The sequence below is a fragment of the Brienomyrus brachyistius genome, chromosome 14 (genome assembly GCF_023856365.1).
Source record: "Brienomyrus brachyistius isolate T26 chromosome 14, BBRACH_0.4, whole genome shotgun sequence".
NCBI classification, from domain to species: domain Eukaryota; kingdom Metazoa; phylum Chordata; class Actinopteri; order Osteoglossiformes; family Mormyridae; genus Brienomyrus; species Brienomyrus brachyistius.
The window spans coordinates 14,707,308-14,730,465 of record NC_064546.1 but is presented as its reverse complement, the minus strand read 5'-3'; the positions used below and the strand labels follow the sequence as shown (position 1 = coordinate 14,730,465).

General features: G+C 43.5%; 1 protein-coding gene across 1 annotated transcript in view; it reads right to left on the bottom strand.

The window, feature by feature from the left end:
* Positions 1-22,000, bottom strand: part of LOC125706962 (SRA stem-loop interacting RNA binding protein) — a 170,518-nt gene extending 148,518 nt beyond the window's left edge. Inside the window, exon 1 of the mRNA XM_048973797.1 lies at positions 21,997-22,000. The gene's annotated coding sequence lies outside the window, so the exon portion shown is untranslated. The remainder of the gene's footprint in view (positions 1-21,996) is intronic.
* Between the last annotated feature and the right edge of the window lie 1,158 nt (positions 22,001-23,158).

Here is a 23,158-nt window from a genome sequence, read left to right as displayed (position 1 = left end):
AAATGTAGTAAGCTCTGACATCCAGGGTTAATAAGCGCACTGGGAGGCACAGAATTCACTGCGGCGGTAATAAGCGTCACGGCCAGCAGCTGCTGAAGAGCAGGACGTGGGGCCAAAAGAAGGGTATTTATCATGTTATTGACTTTCTGACTGCAGTGTCATGAACCCTTTTGTCATAAAGTGGTGCACTTAGAGTGAGAGCGGCGATCGATGCGAGGCAAAGCTGCTGTCACGTCCCCCCCCCCCACCCCACAGAAAATCCCTCCTGTTGCAGAACTCACCTCACTGGTGAATGCGCTACGGAGGTGGCGTACGGGGCCTCTACAGCTCGCCGCCACTTCAGGACACACAAAAAAATTTGGGTTTATTTGAATCACAGAGACACAGAGAAACAGAGACTTTGCAAGCGAACCATTCTGTTGGCATTTGCATTGTGAGCCAGGTAAACACCTTTCAGCTGCTGCGCTGCCACCCGTGAGCTAACAAGAGGAGATGTACGAAGTTCAGTATCTGCAGGAGTGCAGAGAAGTTAAAAACCTCACCGCGAGCTCCATTTAAGAAAGGGAGGGGAAGCTGAACTCTAGTTAGAATGGGAGGGGCCGGTGCACTGATTTATTCACAACGCTAGCTAACTGACACCCGCAAAGTGAAATAGTAGAATACATGTATAAGTCATTGATTTGGAACCACGTATCGGCCAAGGGCCTTATCATCTAGCAATGTCCTGTTGCTGTTTCTGGTTCATTCTCACTATATTAATTTCTCTATTCGCTGTGGTCATAACCCAGCATCTTCCTGGTATTGTGCGACCGGAAGGCATATCCACACATCACATGGAGATCAGCTAAAAGGAGAACCAGCAGCACTAAACGTCAGCCATGGGACAGCTGAACCCTAAACCTGTGTCAGCCAGGGCAGGGTGTCGGCAGCAGAGAAAACAAAAAAGATCAGTACAAAGACGCAGATAGATTCGTAGCCTCTAACATTCCTTTTGTGTGACAAGAACATTCTGTTCTACCATCAGGAGTCCCAAATCCAGACTAAAGCCATATACGCAGGTACTGAAGTCCACTGGGTTTTGGGCAGAGCCCCCTTCTCAAAGAAAAAGCTGACCAACGGGATCAAAGTAAACACACATTCCTGGGGGGTTCACTCTGTCCACTGACTAGAATTTCACATCGGTCACTACAGCTGGAAAAGAGGCAAGCAAAAAATGTGAATAACAGGATGATAGTTTAAGGCTTAAGGTGACTTTGAACATCACAGAATATCATCCGCCCTAAATTCTTCTTGACTAGCTGAATTCGGCTCTGACTGGTCTTCTGCCTCTGGAACACAGATAAGCAGCTCTGAGTGATTTAACATGCCTACATGTAGGACCTGTCACATACTAGCTTACTCCTGAAACCACATGATAAAGAGGAAGTATAATGTCCAACGGTCCCTGTTCTGTAATAAAGCCTTTAAGTATTCACTGAGCATGCATATGTGTGAATATAGATCGACAGTCAGTGTGGCATCTTCTGTCCTGCAGACATTTTTAAACTTGCATTATGGATCGATTTTAGACAAATTATACGAATGGAGGCAGACGCAAGCTTTTCTTAAGCAGGAAAATTGTGATAAATATACAGGTTTGCTTGAAAATTTGTTGAAAAATTGTTTCAATGATACATAAAACACATTAATAATAAGACAATCATGTGTCTGATGAATAGAAATTAAAGTAATGAAAACTTTTCATTTGTTTAAAAATCATCTCAATCGTCTCAAATCATCTCAAATTAACACAAAATGTGTATATTGACAGTTAAAGTGCAAATGTCAGCAATAATATGGAGGATGAGACCAGAGGTACAAGATTTCTAGGATAATTATGTAATTGCCTGTAAACTCTAAGGGTGAGGAAGCCCCAACAGAGCTGAGCATCGGTGAGAAATCAACCTCCCAGTCAACTGTGCTCACTTGTGATGCGTAAGAAGAAAGAGGTCAGAAGCTAATGTTTAACACCTAGGTTTCCATGGAAATCGCCCGAATGTTTTGGTTCACGCACACTGTACAGCTTAAATGGATTAAATTCAAAGAATCTTTCCTCAGCACACATGCTCCCCTATATTAGGAAAAGACAGATGAACGATCGCATGTCGTGATAACAGCACTATGGGCATAAGATCATGGCATTGCTAAAGACACTGACGTGCGTATCTCCATCACAGGTCAGTTCTGCGCTGCTACCACTGAGCTAATGCATTTGTAATTAGCACATTCGTTATCAACATTTCCCTGTGAAGTAAAATGCAACAGATGTACAGGCAGCTCAGCAGTGTTCGGAAAAAACAGCAAAACTCTGGGGCTTTTTGCAACAGCAGTTGCAGCAAGGAAATTTCATGGAGACGGATCACAGCTGGCCAGTGGGAGCTGGGTTTCGGAGGTGGGCAGGCAGTGGTTCTAACCCTGCAGTTCAAAGCAAGAGGTCCTCCAGAGACAGAACAACAGGTTGAAACCAGCAGGGTAGCCTAGAGATGCTGCTGGATTGGGGAGGAACTGGGGAAACACTGTACCCCGACTTAGGTGAAGTCTGGTGTTAAAGAGAAGGAATCCTGCATTTGAATATGACTTGATCCAGTTCCCAGGACTGACTGAACCCTCATCCAGCTTCACAAAGAGAAGGCCTGGCTGACCATTGCAGAAGTCAACAGGTGTATGTTTTGTCTTTTAAAGAGAAGGCCTGAGGGCGGGATGCTGGGCTGCATCGGCCTGCCTTCACCTCTGGAAGCCACAGTGCAGCCTCGTTGGCCTATTTAAAATGGCACCTGATCCCATTAATTACTGTCCGACTCCTTGTCAAGCTGTGGCACTAAAGCCTCTCCTGGCGTTTCTGGCAGATAAGGTGTCAGCTATCTCTTTGGGAGGTTAATAGACCAACCAAATAATCCTTTCCCTGCTTCAGTAGATACTTGGTTATTTGCATTTGGTAAGCTGATATGGTCATTCAGTTCAAAGTGTGACTGCATTCCTAATGAATTTCTCCTTAGTGTCTTCCCTCGGGGCTGCGCTCAAGGCATCAACAGCTCCGTTCATTATCTTTTTATGCTCAAAGCACCCAACTCTGCAGCCTGCCTGCAAAACCCACTGGATGAGGGTGTCTTAGGGAATTTAGCAGAACTATTAAAGGTGTGTTCAGGGGCTTTAATATTCAATGGGACTCTTCCACCGTGAAAAGGTATGACAGGCCTATTTGGCTCAGTGCAGCAGCATCACCGGTGTGCTGTGACCAATGCTTTCATGACCCTCGACAGCTTCAGAGGACACAGACTGAATTTGTCGCTCCCAGCTGGCGCACGGAGCACATCTGTAACTCAAGACAGAAACGGCAGAGATCTCAGGCTAACAACTTGTAAATAAAAGTGCTGGAGAAAAACAGTCCAGCTGCCTGGCTGGCGAGCATTGGGTCCTCGGAGCTCAGGACAGGCACAATCGCATAGGGTCTGTCTACTCTCATTTAGTTCAATAATCTAAGAACAGAACTCACCATTACACACTGGCACTGCAGCTACAGGGTCACACTTCCTGCAGGATCTGGGTCAACGCAGAGATGTGTCTTATGCTAACTAAAAAGGAAGTTGCAAATATGCTACATTTCTGAAGATATTTCCTTGAAAACTGAAGAGGGAGTTACATTTCAAAGCATTTCATTTGTTGGTAAAGATCTAAGTAATACAGACACACAAGGACATGAATAATGGGCATGCAAGGATACATGCTGCTTTGACAGCATGTCTCCATGGTTACAGGACACACAAATGCTAAGTGGCCTTTGACCTTTAGACCACGTGACTTCAGTATTAGGATATCTCCTGCCTTTCTCCATCTGCGTGTCACCCCACACAGGGAGCCTGACTACGCAGACCTGCTGAGATGATGCAGATCGCACCTGCACGGGAATCATTGAGAATAGCGAATTAGTCTTCCCTCTTAGCACCACGCATCCATGAAACCAAGGAAACATCCCCTGCAAATTTCCAAACATATGCTTTTACCGTAAGACCGCATCCTATTTCTCTGTACAGGTGTTTTAGGTCAAAGACTATAGGATGATCTTTTTAACTTCCTGCTCCTGGATGCACTGATAAGAACTTCACCGGTTTCTATCGACGGCGCTTTGCAGGAGGGATCGTTAACGGTCCACATTGCAAAGGCTCCGAGTTTTGGTGCCGTCGTTTCAAAACCACCCGTGTCCCGGATGAAAGATGACGACGGCTCCTTCCCGCCCTTAATCAGTAGCACTGACCTTTGCGGACGGCCCCTAGCAGAGTGATTAAACCCCATTCAGGGCACAGGAGAAGAATGGAGGCAGCCAGATGGAGGGGAGACAGAGAGTTTTCCTGTCCTTGTGTCATTTTCAACCTTTACCATCCTGAGAACCCATGCTATCACACACCAAAGATTAGTTTCACATAAATGTAAGGAATTAGCAAAAAAAAGGACATTCACACAAGCAATTTATCCCACAGCGAGACCATCCAGTCAGCCAGCAGAAATTCACACATCATTCTGGCTAAACCTTAAGATAATCCTCATTGACTTGCCCTGGCTCATGCCCAAAGCACTCCAAATAAAAACGACTTTGGCGGAAGGAAACCCTGGTAGGTGTACCTGCATGTTGACAGATTTCTAAAACGAGTGACACAGAGGGCGATGTAGCCAAGGAGACTGGCGTGTGGATGTAAAACCGAGAAAATAACAACAAACCTCTGATAACCAATTCTGAGTTGTGGGAACCATTTGTAGAAAAAATACTTCCAACTAACATTCTGATCCCAAAACAGGAAGTGGCTTTAATGCATAAATCACAGTATAAGTATGACAATAGTTTGTGAGACCTGAATAAAGCAGCCACCATTTTCTCACTAAAACTGGTACAGAACTGATGGCAGAGATACATGAATGACATAAAGGTAGACTACACGTATACAGAGTGACAATTCAAGTAACTGATGCATTAATACATTTATCCTATATCTGAACCAGTTAGGATACATGCATGTCAACTTAAGTATAAATGTAAATGTGCCAAAATCACTTGGTTTTAAAAAGCAGTATGGTGAGATCACGTAAACTGCTAAAATCCCTAATGAGTATTAAATGCAAGAAGGAGGTGAGAGATATGTAGCCAAAGGTAAGCTCCCTCAGAGCGACGGAGGGAGACACGTCTGCATGTCTTGGAATGGCAGGAGTAAAGCTCTGATGTAACGACTTCAACCCCATGTCTAGCTGCCATGCTACGGGCATCCAAGTTTGGCCAAGGCCTTCCCTCGCTTAACAGGCAGTCGGGCTCCTCTACCTGGCAGACACCCGGTTCATATGAAGGCCCTTAAAGGGTGCATTTTGTCTGCATTAAATGAAATGACACAAGATGTGTAGTTCAACCAGTGACTGCTCATTACACCGTCGGAGGACTGCCACAGCAACCAGGCGAGCGCGTCTTACAAAAGGCTTCAGGGGAAAGGCCCCCAGTGGGCCGCCGGGTGCCCGCTCCAGGACAGCTGGCAGCCGCAATGTGGGACGCGCAGGTGTCGTGACACTGTGTCCTAAGGGTTCTGAGATGCACTTCTCTGGAAGGGGGGGGAGATGGTTCATTTGTCATTCCTGCTGGAATTCAGTCACTTACATGTCTTTACCAGCAAGCGCTGTCAGCTTCTCTGAAGCTTTCACAGGCTGTGGGCCTTACCAAGCCTTTAATTAACGAGGTCTGGGTGTCAACGACAGGCTCCATCCATGTCACAGGGGGTGCAAGATTTGACCCAGGGGAACAGCCGCGTACCATATCTGGTGATTTGGTGTTTGCCTTTTAGAGTAAGTGCACCAGTGATATGACTGTTACAGCATGACACACAGCAAAGGCATTGGCTAGGTCACATTCTGGAGGCAGAACTGTGGAACCACAAATTGTCATCCTCCAGGAAGAAAACACTTCATTTTCATTCTTCTGCTACATAGTTAAAACTGACTTAACGATAAAATAAATAACAGTAGATAATCCAGGAAAACTGTTCTCTCGTGGTCTGTCTGCACACACATTTTTTCACCTCATAAAAGATGGCTTTACAGTCTGTTGATGCACACGACATACTTTTATGCTTAATTTTAGTGCCAAATTTACACTCTGGATATCAAGCACCTGAACACTGTGTTTTATTACGTCTCCCTCACAACGACGTTCAACCACCGTAAGACTGACAACTGTGTTCAGTTACGACATCGGGTGTCACGACGCTATGTTTATGTAATAATATTGGAACTTAATGTGTCAACAGGTAACTAAAATGAATAAAATCTAATTACGCAATTCCAAATACACATTATGGAAAAACACTGAAATTAATTCAATCGAAATGACAGTTTCCATACCAGAAAAAGAAAATCTTTTGATGTTTATTTCTCTTTACTAAAGCTTGTCACATCTGTGTGTGGAGCTGAAGAAGCTGGATTACCGTGGTGAGCACAAGGTCAGCGCAGAGCCCACGCATCTCTGACAGAATTCAAGCCTCGCAGTGTCAGTGACCGGGGGACTCAGATTTGACGGTCACCTTGTGCAGGCTACGAAAACAAAGAGAAGGACAACACAGAGAAGGGTGCAGTCATTCAAAAGTCAAGATTATTTTCTTTATTCTACATACTATCATCCATACGCTACCATCTAAAACTACGGCTTTCTTTTAGCAGACAAAACAGCGTGCTATCTAAGCTAATAGCATGTTAATGATGCAGGCACTGCAGAGTCTCACAGCGGTATGGGCTGTGGGCAATTCTACATTTTACACAAAAAAGGAAAAAGCTAATTTAATTATTAATTAGAACGATTATAGACTAGACCTTCATCATGTTCTGGGATGTGCTTGCCTTCCTGAGCGGTCTTGGGAAAGTTTCTCACAAAAAAATAAAATCCATTAAAGATAGAGGTGGAAAGTTCACCTGGGTCTGGATCTGCATCAGCTCCGGACCTGAACTATCCACCTCTGTGTGTAACGGATCACGTTTGTGAGCGACTTCCCCAGCACCGTTCCTGAGTATGTGGACTACTGCTAGCTGCAAGCTCCCCTACTTGCAGCTGCATCACTTAACATCACCAGAACAGTTTTTGTAATTTCTGATAGCAGAAATCATGCTCACTTTCAAATAATACTGGTGACTAATGGCCAACAGCTTTTTGTAGATGTGGATTTGGGTCACTAAGCAGCGCAAACCACAAGTCCACAAGCAAGGCATTGGCCAAGGAGCCACCATTTAAAATGATCCATTTCCACTGTCCACTTCAGGGGCAGCAGCACTGAGACCGCAAGCCCTTTACAAAGGCTGCCCGTTTACAATGACGGCCCCTTTAAAGAAAAATACAGCAATCCCTCAGTGATCTCTCCAGTTCTGGGGAACTGGGGCATATCCGTGTCTGGGAGCTAGAGAGCACACCCATTGTGCAGCTGAAAATAATAACTCATATTATTAACTCAAAAATCACTTGGAAGAGACCATCCTATTACCCCAAAAACAGGGAATATAAATATTTCATTTTACCAAATGGCAGGTTAAGTGAGGCTGCGATAATGCCCTGACAGCAATGATATCTTTAATTTCCTTTTCTATTTCACAGATTTATGTAAAGAAATTAAATTCCACTGAGCTTTCGGGGCTGAACAATTATTATAAAGCTGAGGGGGGGAGGGTCACTTTTTTGGCGGCAAACATAAATGAAATTGGTTAAGCTGCAGAAGAAAGGAAAATAAATATCAGTGTTATGTAATGAAGCGAAAAGCGGCGAACAGACACCAAGCTGGGTTACATGAGGACATCACACATTAGCGCCAAATCATCAACACTGCACCTGGAACACCACTGCGGCGTTAACGCTAAAACTGGAATACTAATATTACAGTACATATACCCAGTACAGTTTGTAACTCAACCTATGCCAGTTTGGCAAATTAAACTAAGTTAAAATTATAGAATTCAATTGCTTAGAAATTGAAGACAATCAATAGGAGCTGTTCCTGCAGGATGTGATTCTTTCAAATCTCAGTCACAAGGACACCAATCAAAAAATCTTTGGCGTGTGACGTCTCAGGGCCTCCAGGAGAATCCTGTAATTTTGTATTAGAATAAATTAAAATGCATCTTTTGTGCTCCACTAGGTGGAAGACCTAAATAACATTAGATTATTTAAAACAGTGTTTCCCAGTCCGGTCTTCAGGGACCGGTAGACAGTCTACGTTTTTGCTCCTCTCTGCTCTCCATAGGGAGCTGGGAGGGAGCAAAAATGTGGATTGTCTGGCAGGGAGCTGGGAGCGAGCAAAAAATTGGTCCACTGTGGGTTCCCGGGAACCGGATTGGGAAACACTGATGATTCAAAACCATTTACTCCTTCTCTGATGCTGCTGGATAAAACAAGTCTGCAGGTCAGCAAACTTAAACGCAGAATGATCAGAGTTACGCTTCAAATCTGCAACAGATCATGGCACCAGGAATCCACAGTGCAGGCTGAAATGCTGACTTGGTCATCCACAAAAATCACCTTGCCCAGTTTTTAAACGATTACATCTATACAGCAATCTTCTTGTCTTGATTTATGACATTATGAAGTATAAATTAACATTCTGGATAAAATACACAAGAATAAATAATATTTGAGAACAGTGCGCTGTCTCACATAGACTGGTTCCATTTTTTTAAAGGAAGCTTTTCCTTCGAGGTATGACATGACCTCGCAGTTTGACCTTCAGGAATAACAACTCTGAGTAAAACAGACTCCCAATCACTACACACTACTTCCGCATTGACTGTAGGACTATACTGCTTGTTTTTTAAAACCATATATAGGCAGCCAATCAAATCCAGCCAAACCCTGCTCTCCCTTTCCTATTTTCGGGGGGGCAGAGAGCCCAGCAGCCAGATGCGATACAGTCATCAGCTGCACGGCGGTAAACGGCCCACCCAAAGCAACAAGAAAAAGTGCCTAAAAGTTCTAAATACATATACCCACCGTAAGAATGCGAAACTTCTCGCTTTTTAGTCAAAATTCAAAACAAAGCTACAAGTACAAAAAGTAGTGTAAATGTCCTGTATCAAATCTCTGATACACAGGAAGGTTTGGTTATAAGCTACTGGTACAGGTGAAGGGCACTGGCGATGAGTTCCTGTCAGGAAACTCAGTAACATCACAATGGAATGCGGCAAATTAACACCATCTAAATATACCTGTGATACCAGGAAGCGGGATCAAGGTGCAGCAGAACCTCAGTCATCACACTTTCATCAACACGTGCATGGCTTGGTAACAGAGATGCTTCTTTGCGAGGACATCCCACTGCTTTCAGCTTGTAGGTATTCTGTTTTTCTCAGCAGAGGGAAACTCAACACATCAACAGCCAAGCACATTTTAATTGGTGTGTGAAGAGGCGTATGTGTGCCGATGGTGGGGCTCAGCCTTCCATTGGCTGCTGAAACGAGCGTGGCCATAACCCCCCCCCTCTTGATGCTCCCGTTTCAAGCCGTAACCACAACGATAAGCCAGGGAGAACATTAGCCTTCAAGGTATAAATGGGGACCACAAACTCGAGGGTGAAGCCACAGCCTGGCAGCCGTGACCACAGCTGACCCTCCCCAATCTCCCCGGCAAACCTGGCGCAGTCCGTGGTCTTGTGGCTTTCTGCGGTCTCACTGGGAGGTGGACCCTGAGTGCAGAATCCCAGGAGAACCAACTGTTGTGTGAAGTTACATCCCGCAGACAGCAAACTTGTGTCATCTCCATTTACTGCTATCAATTAACTAATATATAGATATATAATGTAGATATCTTCGAAAACTTAGCTATGTTTTTTTAAATGTAATATGTAATAAAAATGTTACTTTTTATACCGTTAATAAAGTATAGCATTCAATGGCAAAGCACAAACGTGAACCAGCAAATAGCTGAAATGGCATTGTACTTTATCACCAACAGAAAAAGATTCCAAATGAGAGGTGATTCTTGGAAGATTGTAACTCTGTACGTGTGAATCTATGTTAAAGACAGACCTCAGGACTCCTTTGTGGCTGGAATCTTCTGACAGATCAGCATCTCCTACCACAGCGGGTCGTTAGTCTAACGGTCACACAGAGTGTGTTACCAGCATGCCAGCAAGGCGACAGACCCCCCCCCCCCCCCACACACACACACACACACACACACACACACCTGCCCCCACCACAAGCAACCCACTCATCACCAGCTCCTCTGATACAAGCAGAACCAAATTACAGCAATAGAGACCAGATAGTGACACTAGAAACACTGTTATGGGAAAAAACTGCTAGAAAAACTCCTATTGACTTTGAAAACCTCAATGCACAGGTTTATACTACAAAAATACAAAAACTATTTGTAAAGTGCATACAGCCAATGTGAAATGATCAATTAGCAGGTCATTATTCTGAATGAATTAATCAATTAATCCCAGGGCCCTGCACCAAATAGGTAACTGGAGGATGGATGGATGGATGGATGGATGGATGGATGGATGGACTGACATCTAACAACACAACCAGTCGAACACAGAGACTAGCTAGAAGTCAGACAAAAATGATTGTGTGGGAGGGCCAGTGTCCTTTGCTGTTTGGTTCTCCTCAGTGCCTGCACTGAGCCACCATTCCTGATGAATCTAAGCAGAGAATCAGCGCTGGGAGAAAAGACAGCTGACATTGATTGATGTCTCAGAGCTCTTCCTGATTCGCTGATTAAACCCATCAATCTATATGCAGAAGAGGTGTCGGATGCAAATGGAACCAATCAGGCCGAACAAAATGGTTTTGTCAGGATGTTACAGCAGTAAGAGGAGAGCCAAAGGTAGCTGGAGAGCAGGGGATTTGGGCTGGCGCACAACCATCGCATAAGCTTTCAAGCTTTTTCTGCTACCTCCTGCAGGGATCAGTTAATACAATTATGTAAGGACCATATTCAATATAATTACAGTAAACTATTAAGCAATTATGGGCATATATGGCCATTTTGGGGAAAAAGGCCTGCATAACATCAGCCTTTGTCATCTACATCTTTATCACTGGTCAGTGTCTTCATAGCTCTCTCCATAGTGCAGGTCACCATCTGCGCTGTCTAGAGCTTTGTCTGCACAGTCCAGGTCACCATTTGCATTGTCTAGAGCTCTCTGCACAGTCCAGGTCACCATCTGCATTGTCTAGAGCTCTCTGCACAGTCCAGGTCACCATTTGCATTGTCTAGAGCTCTCTGCACAGTCCAAGTCACCATCTGCATTGTCTAGAGCTCTGTCTGCACAGTCCAGGTCACCATTTGCATTGTCTAGAGCTCACTCTGCACAGTCCAGGTCACCATTTGCATTGTATAGAGCTCTCTTTGCACAGTCCAAGTCACCGTCTGTATCTCTTGCTTGACTATCCCGGTTACTGCCTGCATCTGCCTCTAGACTGTCCAGATCACCCTCTACATCCCTCTCTACACAGTCCAAGTCACCATCTGTATCTCTCTCCACACAGTCTAGGTCACCATTTGCATCTGTCTCCACAAAGTCCAGGTCACCATCTGGATCGCTCTTCACACAGTCCAAGTCACTGTCTGCATCTCTCTCCACACAGTACATGTCACCATTTGCATTTATTTTCACACAGTCCAGGTCACTGTATGCATCTCTCTTCACAAAGTCCAGGTCATCGTCTACATCTCTCTCTACACAGTCCAGATCATTGTCTGCATCTCTCTCCACGCAGTCCAGGTTATGGTCTGTATCTTTCTCCACAGCATCCAGGTCACTGTCTACATTGCCAGCTCTGCCCATTTGGCCCTCGGCCTTGCCTCTGTCTGCGTGGGATGGAATACCTCTCTCAAACCAGATCAGATCTGAATCTCTTTAATTAAGGCAATTGTGTTGGCATAGTAACAACCCAGCTAATTTATCAGGGGAAATGTCTGAGAGACTGACAGGTTGCTAGGCAACAGCCAATAGAAGCACAAAGACAGGCAATAACAAATTGCATAGGATGTAGATGTGATGATCAGCCTCTTGTCTGTGATGGTTAGGAGAGTGAGAGAAGATGAAGCTACATGCTAGCAGTTCATCTGCTCAACAATCATTCTGTTAATGAACCTCTAAAGCATAGCTTCCAGGAATGCAAAAGCAGAGCAACATACTTAATTTCAAAGACAATAAGCTTACAATAACGCTCCTGCTGTTCTTCATCTGAAACACTAAAGCAGTTCAAGGGTTTGTGAACCAGCATATCAACCTACAGGTATTTTACAAATAATCCACTATAATGTGACACTAATCATGTATGACGCGATTAAAAGTGCTCACAGAGGGAACACAAACCCATAAGATGAAGACAGCAGACCCACAGCAGACTTTATCACCTAGTGCTACTCCATACTTATGAATATATGATCAAATGCAAGTGCTGAGTCAAGCAAGTTAGGATGTGCTGTGAGCATCCGGTGGAGATCCCTGTCCGGAACATCTTCAACTGACACCTTTGGCAGAACTTCTCTTGCACCCTGAGGGAGTCAGGGGATATTGAGCCAAAATTGGCCATGTTCTGGGATTCCATTGCTGAGGCGGCAGTGAGGAGCTGTGGCTGTAAAGTTGTTGGTGCCTGTCGCAGCGGCAATCCCCAAACCTGATGGTGGATACCAGCAATTATAGGAGCTTTCAGGCTGAATAATGGTGCCTTCAGAGCTTGGTTAGCTTGTGGGACACCTGAAGCAGCTGACACGTACCAGCAGGCCAAGTGGAAAGTGGCTTTGGCAGTAGCTGAAGCAAAAACTCAGGTATGAGAGGAATTCGGTGAGACCAGGGAAAGTGACTTTCGGTTGACCTCAAAAAGATTTTGGCAAAACATCAGGTGACTCAGGAAGTGGAAGCAGAGCTTTACCCATGTTGTTTATTGGAGGGACGAAGCACTATTGACTTCATTAACCCACCTCTAAGGCTGAGATCACTCAAGTAGTCCAAAAACACTTTGGTGGTAAAGCTCCGAAGGTGGAAGAGATTCTGAAAGCTCTTGACATTGTTGGGCTCTCTTGGCTGAAACAGCTTTTCAACATTGCATGGAGGATAGGGGCGGTGCATTCGGATTGGCCCCAATCCATCATGTCCTTGTGTAAATAGATCAAGAGATTGGTTTGCATTGCCAGCAGTAAGTCAGACTCATTCCTGGTGAAACTCCGTCTGGGCTGCCCTTTGTCACCAATTCAGTTAATAAATTTTTGCAGATGATGTGGTCCTGTTGGTGTTGTTGAGCTGTGACTTGCAACATGCACTGGGCGGATTGTGGGTGAGGATCAGCACCTCCAAGCCTGAAGCCACAGTTCTCTTCTAAAAAGAGGGTGAATTGCCCTCTCCTGGTGCAGGATGAGTTACTGACATGTTTAAGTATCTTGGGGTCTTGCTCACAAGGGAGGGAAGGAGGAAGCAGGAGATTGACAGGTGGACTGGTGCAGTGTTGGCAGTAATGCAGACCCTGTACTGTTCTATCATGGCAAAGAGAGAACTGAACCAGAAGGCAAAAATACCAATTTACAGGCTGATCTGCCTCCTACTACCATCACCTACGGTCAAGAGCTATAGGCAGTGACAGGTAGAATAAGATTGCAGATTCAAGCAGCATAAATGGTGAGGAGCTTGGACATTCAGGAGGAGCACAAAGAACTTCTGTTCCTCTGCATCAAAAGAGATCAGTTGAGGTGGTTCAGGCAGCTATCCAGGATGCCTACTGGACGGCTCCCTGGGGAGGTGTTTCTGGCATGTCCAACTTGGAGAAGACCCTGGGTCAAACCTAGGACGTGCTGGACAGATTATTTCTCTAGGCTGGCCTGGAAAAGCCTTGGTATTCCCTGGAGAAGCTGAAGGATGAGGTACCTGATGTTTACATTTTACGCAGCGTCTCAACTTTTTTGGAAATGGCGTTGTACAGAAAAGAAAGTGAAAGAACTGATTATCGGTCTTCTTGTGGTCTTCAGGCGACTGAGATAATGCAAGTTACAATTGAACATGCCACTTCTGGAATGTGCCAAAATTTTGAGGAGCAGAAATGTGTTAAGATAACAGGACTGAGTGAAATCTTTGGGACAACTAAAATTTGCATTTCAACTAGCATATTATTGATTTACTATATGGAAAATGCATTTAAAGCATAAATGGGAAATACCGTCACACAAAAATACAGAAAATAAGATTTTTCAAGGTTTTTATCATTATATTTCATGGTGAAGTGTAGCATTAGTCAACAGGGACAGGTGACAAACTTTTTTCAGTGTTTTAGGCAGGTTTTATTAAAGTAAATTAATGTATATTTAATTTGCAATGAGGACATTGTGGAAGACGCTTTGTATGATAATAAATGTATTATAAAGCTACTTCATTCATTCATTCATTCATTTTCCAAACCGCTTATCCTTCTGGGTCGCGGGGGGTCTGGAACCTATCCCTGAAGCTACAGGCACAAGGCAGGGAACAACCCAGGACAGGGGGGCAGCCCATTGCAGTAAAGCTACTTTTCATACATATTTATACATATAATGTTCTGCAGACAGAAATGGCACCGATTTGACAGAATAACCCATAAGCATTTGACTGCATATGACCTGGATTCATACACAATCTAAGGAAAACATGCTCTCGTGCTACTCCCCTCTGTTGTGCAGTTAAACTTCTGAATTCTAGTCAAAATGTTCTGTGGTTTGTTGTGGATGGTTTTAGATTGAACATATTGTCTCGGTCTAACGGAAAGTGCGTACTGACAATTGTAACTTCTTACTATAGACGGAGTATACCCATTCTCTCAGCATGTGACGTCTAATTGACTGATGAAAAGATGTTTTATGAAGTCACTTAAGTAGTATTTAAGTATGCACTAGTTAACATTTATATTCATGATGGTCATTTGTATGGATTACTTTAAATGGCTCGTTTTAACAATGTTGATGGCCAGTTAGCTAGCTAACAAGAATCATTATTAATTGTGAATTGCAAGATTAGTGTGTTTCTTATTGACATTGACATATTTGCCTTGCTGACAACAATCTATGCAAGTCCATTTAAAACATTAAGCCGTTCACTGACGGCTTTGTCACCGGTCTCTATTCGTGGTGCTAAGGGTGTCTCATTACATTGTTTTAGGTTTATTCTGTAAAGTAGTTTCTGAGAAAATGGATTTTTTATGGTCATGAAATAAGATTTTGGGAGATTTTCACCAGACAGCGATGATGTTCATCTTATTTATATTATTATAATGAATTTTCGGTTGCACTAACTACTGTGCAACTCAGAATTACAGGGACAAGGAACATTTCTTTCTGCTACATAATGTCTATTTTATTATGCCTATATTTATATTTTCCATAAGCAGCTGCAATACCGTCATGGCGTGATCAAAGACATGTGATGTAAGCCAGGACGGAGAACGAGAATGAACAGTTTAAAAGACTGATGTACAACCAACAGAAACCAACAAGCCAACGACTTTAAGACAGCATGGGCTATTTGAAACAGAGTAATAACATAAGGTCGAATGTTCTCTTGGAAAACACCACCTTAAGAAAAGGTATCCCATCGGTGTGACATAACTGTTCTAATTGGCCCTGACATGTAGAAGTGACTGCAACGCCCTCCATACCACAGCACATCAAATACAGCACGCTTAACAGATCATTACCAGCCATGTGGGGCGGGTTCACGGGGCCCCATCCTCATTGGCTGAGTATGGATGTCAGTCAGAGGCATCTGAAGGTTTTTGACAGGCTTTTGGATGAATATGCAGACTATGAGCACACGGCAGAAGTGCAATCACGTGGAGCAGTGGCGGCAGCACTATAAATCTCTGTCTGTTTCAATCGCAGCTCCGGCCGAAATGGTGTAAAATTCCAGCAGGGATGTCATCAATTTCTGTTAGGTCTTCTGTCCCTCTTTGTGGAGCGGCCGCAGTGATGGATTGACTTTGTCACTTGTGCTCAGTTCACAGTGTGTTAACACGGAAGGGCAAAGCTGGGTTGTACAGAAGGGGTTATTAGAGTCCAGGGTATGACTGGACTCTGCCATAGGGACTGGAACAGTCGTGCAGGGGAGACGGATCAAAAGAAAATGATAATACAACTGCTAAATTATTACCTTCCGTAAGATTTTACAGTGTAACTTAATTTGAATCTGAGCGCAAATCTTTTTATCTCTCACAGACAAACCCTGAGCAGAATGACACCTAAAAGGTTCCATAGGTGGTGAGATTATATTGTCATAATGGCCTAAGCCAGCATTCGCTCACTACTCTGAGGCTGAATGACTGCCTCCGGTGGTTGCTTTCCGTCGGTGGTACTTCGCACAGGCGCCGTCCATTAGGCAGGTGAGGTCAACGGAATCATTACAGCATGCTCCCCAAATCTACCTTCGAAATGCTGTGACCTTGTGCGATTTACATACAGTCCGCAGTTACTCACAATCCTCCAAAAGGACTGTGAAATTGCATTCCGTAAACATTTACCCAAGAGTACCGTCAACCTGCCTGCGTCTATGACTGTGGGAACATACAGTCCCAAAGCAGGTATGCACTGTATACTGTCGCATGCTCCGTTACATCACCAGCTGTTTGTCTCTCTTCATTTTGATCTATTTAGGAACCCAGCATAGCAAGGCTAAAGTCTGGAAACGTAACTTTATAATAAGCTTTATAATAATGCTGGAAATAACTGGGGAGAGAAAAAGATCCAAATCAAAGCAGATAACACCCAAACACCCACTGAAAGGAAAAGAGAGAGATTTTGGATTTGTGACATGGGCCAATTCAGCATGAGCCCTGTATGGTCACTTGCATATCCATACATCCTCAGCAGAATTTTGGTCTTTCCGCCTGACCCTGCAACTCTAGCATACCAGGTTTGCTGAGCTTAATCTTTTGCTCCTCAGGTCTGCTCCATCCAGCCTCCATTGTAAGGGCCAGGGTATATACCAGACGGGATCTCGGGGTTTCCCACATTTGTAACCTGGTGCTCCCCACTGGGGTGAACATCACAGAAGTCAGGACGATCACTCAACTAAAATGCTGAGCTCCAGGGCATCCTCCAGGTCATCAGGCGTGTTCTTCTTCCTGGATGATGGTTCTGTCAAAAGCCTGCCGAGTTGTGGAACAGTAGTGGTGCCCGGTCTATACGCATTGCAGGTGAAATTAGCTCAGATTTACCATGATAGCCGGAAGACATCCCTTTAGAAATAGCAGAGCGGAACACTGCAGCCCAGCATCCACAAAGGGGACACTGGCAGTGCCTTCAGCATTTCCTCTTGCACACACTTTGCTCTCCTCTTCTTCATCACAAGGCATCAAAACAGGATCCGCCCTTTCAGAAACCAATAACCCTGGAGTGTTCCATACAACCTTTAGCAGTCGAATCACTAACAGTCAGCAGCTCTTGGGCTTTTCCCTGCTAGAACGCACTATAGAAGATTAGCCATTAAGCTTCTCCACATTTCAAAGCTTCTGATCCCAGATCTGGGGACCAAATGAATTGAATTTTATATTAGGTTACTACAAACTGTTTTACAGAATACTAATTACAGTATAAGTGCATCACAATGGTGTGCTATACTGTTAATTTGACGGATTATTAAATATGAGCTATCACAGAATAAAAATTATAGGCAGGATTGTAATCACACAAACGTGTAACAGATTAAACCTCAAATTTTACAAAAAAAAAAGTGCACCGATGCCTCCTTCTATACGAGGGAAGACTCTCCACGTTGCATGTTCACAAGTGCAGTACGAAAAAGACCACATAGGATCATGACCTTTTGTGAAACGGGTAATCCTGTTAAGCCTCTCCATTCACTCAGGACCGCCATGCGAGTGCTCAATCATTCCTTCTTTCCAGGCCAAACTGCTATCCTCAGTTGGAGCTCAAAACCTTCTGCTGGCCTCTCCTAGCTATGAGGAGCCCAAGAAATGCAGGGGAGCCTGGACTGGAGGTAAAACCATATGGCCTTGGCTCCCAGAGCGACTACGACTGCTGTCTAATCCGAACGCAAACCCACCAGAAGCACAAATATTATGTTGTTTGTGCATTTATAAGACTCTTTTTGGGGAAACATGGACTGTGCCGCCAACCTCATGTCTTGCAAAAACCAGGTTTTATGATAAGCGTATAAATACTATATATATATTATATATGCTAAGCAAGTAATCTGATGATAAGGTGTTCTGGGAGTTCAGGATCAGTACAATACGGTGAAGGAAAGCAGATTTACACCAGCAAGTTATTTCAGCTGAGGACAGTTTTTTAATAAAGGTATTTCAGTTTTATGCAAATACTTACAGGGTACGGGTAGGAACACACATTTGCCTCTCGGGTCTAGTTGTCAGGAGGCTGATTTGCTTGGGATGGAGTGGAATGAAGAGATGCTTCTCCCTGGGTGTTCCCAATGCCCGTGAGGTGATCCAGCCTGGCACATTGTTCGCTCAGTAAATAAAACAGACGCCTCCTCGGGTTGTGTCCTCGCTCCCCTCCCCCCAGAAGGGCTGAGGTCACACTCGCGGGCTGGTCATGGGGAAGCGAAATAATAAGGCCCTTGGAGTATCTGGGGACGACAAGCATCACTCACATCTCCCATAATCATCAAGGCAAAGCTCGGATGCCTCTGTCATTTACATAATACCATTCTGACACTTTTACTCCAGCCATCCATCATGGGCAGGACGAGACCCTCTCGTCTCTCTCCTCTCCCCCGATTGTGTCTCCTGGTTATCTGGCCAAGCACACAAGATTGATTCCCCACCGTTCCTTTCCCTTATGTTCAGCAGATAGGAATTTTTTGCAAAGTGATGAAGCACCAAGCCAGCTAATGATGAGAAGAAACACATTCGGAGTGGCACCAAGACATCGTTCCGCGTTTGGGTTGTGTTGGGAAAAGCAACGTCAGGTTAAAGGGCTAGAGATCTTCTCCAGTGTGTTAAATTAAAAATGCAATCCGTTTCCTGTCGGCGCAGTGAAACGTCATCATTTAAGCGGGAGAAGGAAAGAGATGGGGGAACACAGGCACTGCCAACAGCGAAATATTTCACTGCTCACTCTGCAAACATACTGCTTTGCAAAAAAAAAATAAAGCGGTAATTATGTAATTCTGGACAGATGGAAAAAAAAATGACACAAAATCTATACGCTACACCAGGGGTCACCAACCTTTTTGAACCTGAGAGCTACTTCAGGGGTATTGAGCTGTACAAAGGGCTACCAGTTTAAAACGCCCTCCTAAACTTATCTAAACTTCATGTACAATAAACATGATTTAAGTGTTTTTTTTTAAGATATTGTCATTTTCAAATCTATATAAATGCAAATGTGATTAAAGAAGAATAGCAACAGGATACAATTAAATTTTAGACGCCGCTCACTGGTGAGTTGCGATACTTTTACAACAGGTCCGCGGGCGACTCATGTGGTCCTTGGGGGCATCCCGCGAGCACCATGTTGGTGACCCCTGCGCTACACACTAAACTATCAGTATGAAGGGACCAGTATACAGTATTATGCAAATGTCTTAGGCAGTCAAAGAAAGTAATGTTTAAATGATCATATTGGTATACAACTATGATATTACGTCTGCCAAAGAGTCATCTTAGTCATTTCAAAATCTCTCCTAAAGTCACACCAGAATTTACAGCAACCATCCAATATACCCATGAATACCCATGTACTCGACCACTGGCATACCTTGTTTGGCTAATCAAAACCTCATTAGGTTATTTAACTAATCAAACTGATTAAGTAATTGACCTGGCGGTATATATACAGCATATAGAATTGCTGTGGTGCCCCTGAGGAGAGGCTTGGGAACCAAAGTGGTGCTCGGCAAACGTTCCAATAAGATATGAGCAAATGTTTGGAGAACTTTTGGCATCCAGGCACAATGTTTGGAGAAATTCTTGTTAGTTTTTCATTGCGTTTCTGTTGTACATGTTCTAATGTTAATTTTGTTGTTTGAGCAAATATACACTTACTACTCATATACATAGCAACAGTGAAACTTATAGCATGCAATGTAGTTTAAGCGTTAAAATACAATATTAATATTCTCCTGTGAACACTACTAGGTTCAAGAGCACTGCTAGAAAAGCTTCCGTGGAGATTATTGGAAAAACACTGCGGTATTTTCTCCTCCACAAACATGCGAGGAGGTTAGATTTTGTGGCTTATTAGCAGTTTGTGTCGTGATATTGTGCATAAAACATTTAATGTAACTACTTTAAAGTGCATTTAATACCCCAGAGCAGGGGCTGAGCATTAAAAATAATTAAACACAGCATGTGTACAGAACTGAAAATAGAGTTAAGGGGATTTGTGCTTAAAAGACCTCAGAGATGGGTTTGATTGAACAATAAGGGGTCCTGTACCATTCTGTGTACACAGCATCTCACTCCCTTTATAGAGTTGATCATTTATCTGTATTATTTAGACCATATTGTCCAATTGAATTGCATGATTTATCCTAAGCAAGCCTCTTCTGAATCATTTCAGTCTTTCTGACTCTTCTACACCCTAAAACACATAGTTCTTTGTACAGTATGTTTGATGTATCCCCTTCCTGTTCTGCTCAACCTTGGGAAGACGTTCTGGGCTTTAGTCTTTACTTCTGTTGACAAGAATCTCAGACACGGATCCAGTCATACTGTATTTCACCTGCTTTTCAGGTCTGAGACACATCCAATCGTCTATCACTTAGGATCGACATCTTTCATGAACTACCTGGACTCTCCCCTCATTCCCGTTACATACAAGGTGAGAAACATCCAGCATGCTTCATTTTTTTTATTTTATTTTTTTACACAGTTTAAGTCCTCAAAGTTTTGTTTACGATAACAAAAAACCATTAGCTGCTGTCAAACGGAGAAGAGAGATTATTTTTTTTATTGAAATAAGATTAAAATGATAACTTTGACAGAAGCTTCCACCGGATAAAATATTTCAGCTCATAAGCATGGTGTGAGCATAAGGATTAAAGGGGCAGGTAGGAAAAGGAGCAGGAGAATATTCATCATATATAATAAAACAAAGGCTGCCATGGGAAATAACACTGATATTAAAATTAGAATGAGACACAATCTATCTGAAAAGTGCAGATTTAGGAATGTAAATGATTACAGGAGGGAAAAAAAGCCAGATATTTAAATTTAGGGTAACAAACTCAGCGCCAGGCTAATGGAGTGGGGGGGGGGGGGGGCTGTGTAATTCTAGATCACTTTGGTCAAAACGTGCTCAAAGCCTGAATGTTACCCTCAAGCAAGTAGTGGGCAAACAGCTACCTCCATGTTTCTTTGAAATTGTCCACAAAATAACTAAACTAAGTTGTTAAACTGCAAGGACAGACACACAGAGGGGAGGGAGGGTCTGGACTGGAAGGCCCAGACGCATGAATCTTTTACAGTGAGAAATGTAGAAGCATAAAAAAAACCAAGGCAATTAACAGGCAAGGAATTACAGCGTAGCACACAATTTTAATCCTAATTCCTACCAGCTGACTTAAAAAAGCTGTTCCGTCATCATTGTGGGCGAGAACTGCCAGTGACCAATCTTCTGTGGCCTTGCGTTCACAGCGAGCAGGTCACCGCTGAATGGAGAGAAGGGGACACGTATAACGCATGGCTGTATTCACCTGTGCGGAGAGCAAGACAAGTAAAGCAACAAAGGCTGGTAAACACCTGCAGCAGCACTACTGCACTTATACAGTGTAGATTCCAGTTACACTGTCTTTCAAACTGGGGCAGTAAAGGATCAGGCCAGTTATCATTGCGGGAAAATGAGAATGCTTGCTATCACAATCCATTTTCATGATGCAAGAACATGAAGGACTCCACCGGAGTCCTTGCAGTATTACTGTTCAGTTTACATTATCTGAGCCAATCAAGACAACACACAAAACCAGTATGCTAGCAGCCACAAGGCAACATTTAGCTAAACCCCGTACTCCTTTGGCAGAGGAGTACATATGTAAAGAGGTTTGCCGCCTCATCCACAATTATTCCAGCGTGAGCAGATATCTCTGCTGTTAACTATATAAGCTTCCCCTATACCCCAACCTGACAAGTCATCTCCCTCTTTCGAGACACACAAACAAAGCTGAGGGATTTCACACAGCTCATGGGGTGACCATTCAAAGTGTCATTTGTCTGCCACTAGGAGGATTCCATGCCGCCTTTGACCAAAGCCTGCACGGATCAACCCTGCTTCACCTTTGAACATTTCATGAAACAAAGTATTAAAACTGAAGGAAAATCCCGTATGAATTACATGTGCATCTGCACAGATGTTGCAGTGAGATGTTGCAGTGAGTCCATACTTGGTTTTGATTTTTTTGCCTGTTCCATCTATCTGGCTCTCTCTGCTTGTAAACTATGTAAGTGAAAAGAAGAGGTTGCAGTTAGTGATACATGTCTGCTGAAAGACTGATGCAACTCAGACTTGAAAATACTAAACACTCATTTTTCCTCTGACAAACAAGGACATGCACCTCGCTTGAATACATTTACTTGCAAATAATGTCCAGGAAAATGATGATTGGCATCTACTTAGACCACATCAGTGTAAGAATGAATCTCCATCCTGTCTATCTGATGACAACTCCAGCAGTTTCTCAAAGCCGCGTTTCCGTTGAATGGTTCAATATTCCTCTTTTCGGAAGATACGTTTCCTAACGATAAATCATTACAAATAGAGACAAATTATCAATGCTACTAATGATTGGTCACAGGTATTAGAATAAGTCGTGATATCAATCCTCACTATGGGTCATGCACTAGCTAAATTACCAAATGTTTATTAAATTCCATTTTTGAGTAAGCACGGGTCGAAACTGTATTAGATACAGCAGTAAGTAGCTGATCTTGTGGAATTTGTTCTCAGGAAAACATAATGAACGCATGAACTTTGTGTTCATTACTGTTATGTACACAGACTTAGGCAGAAAATTCAGCCAAAAAGAGAGATTCCGTGTCATTAACAGAGGTTGCTTCTGCTGATAACTGGCTTGTATGTGTTTGCTGAGTGAAACTCTGCCAGATGTTACACTGCGTGAGAGTGGATCGCTGCATTAAACGGCTACAAAATTCTGATTGAGTTCCA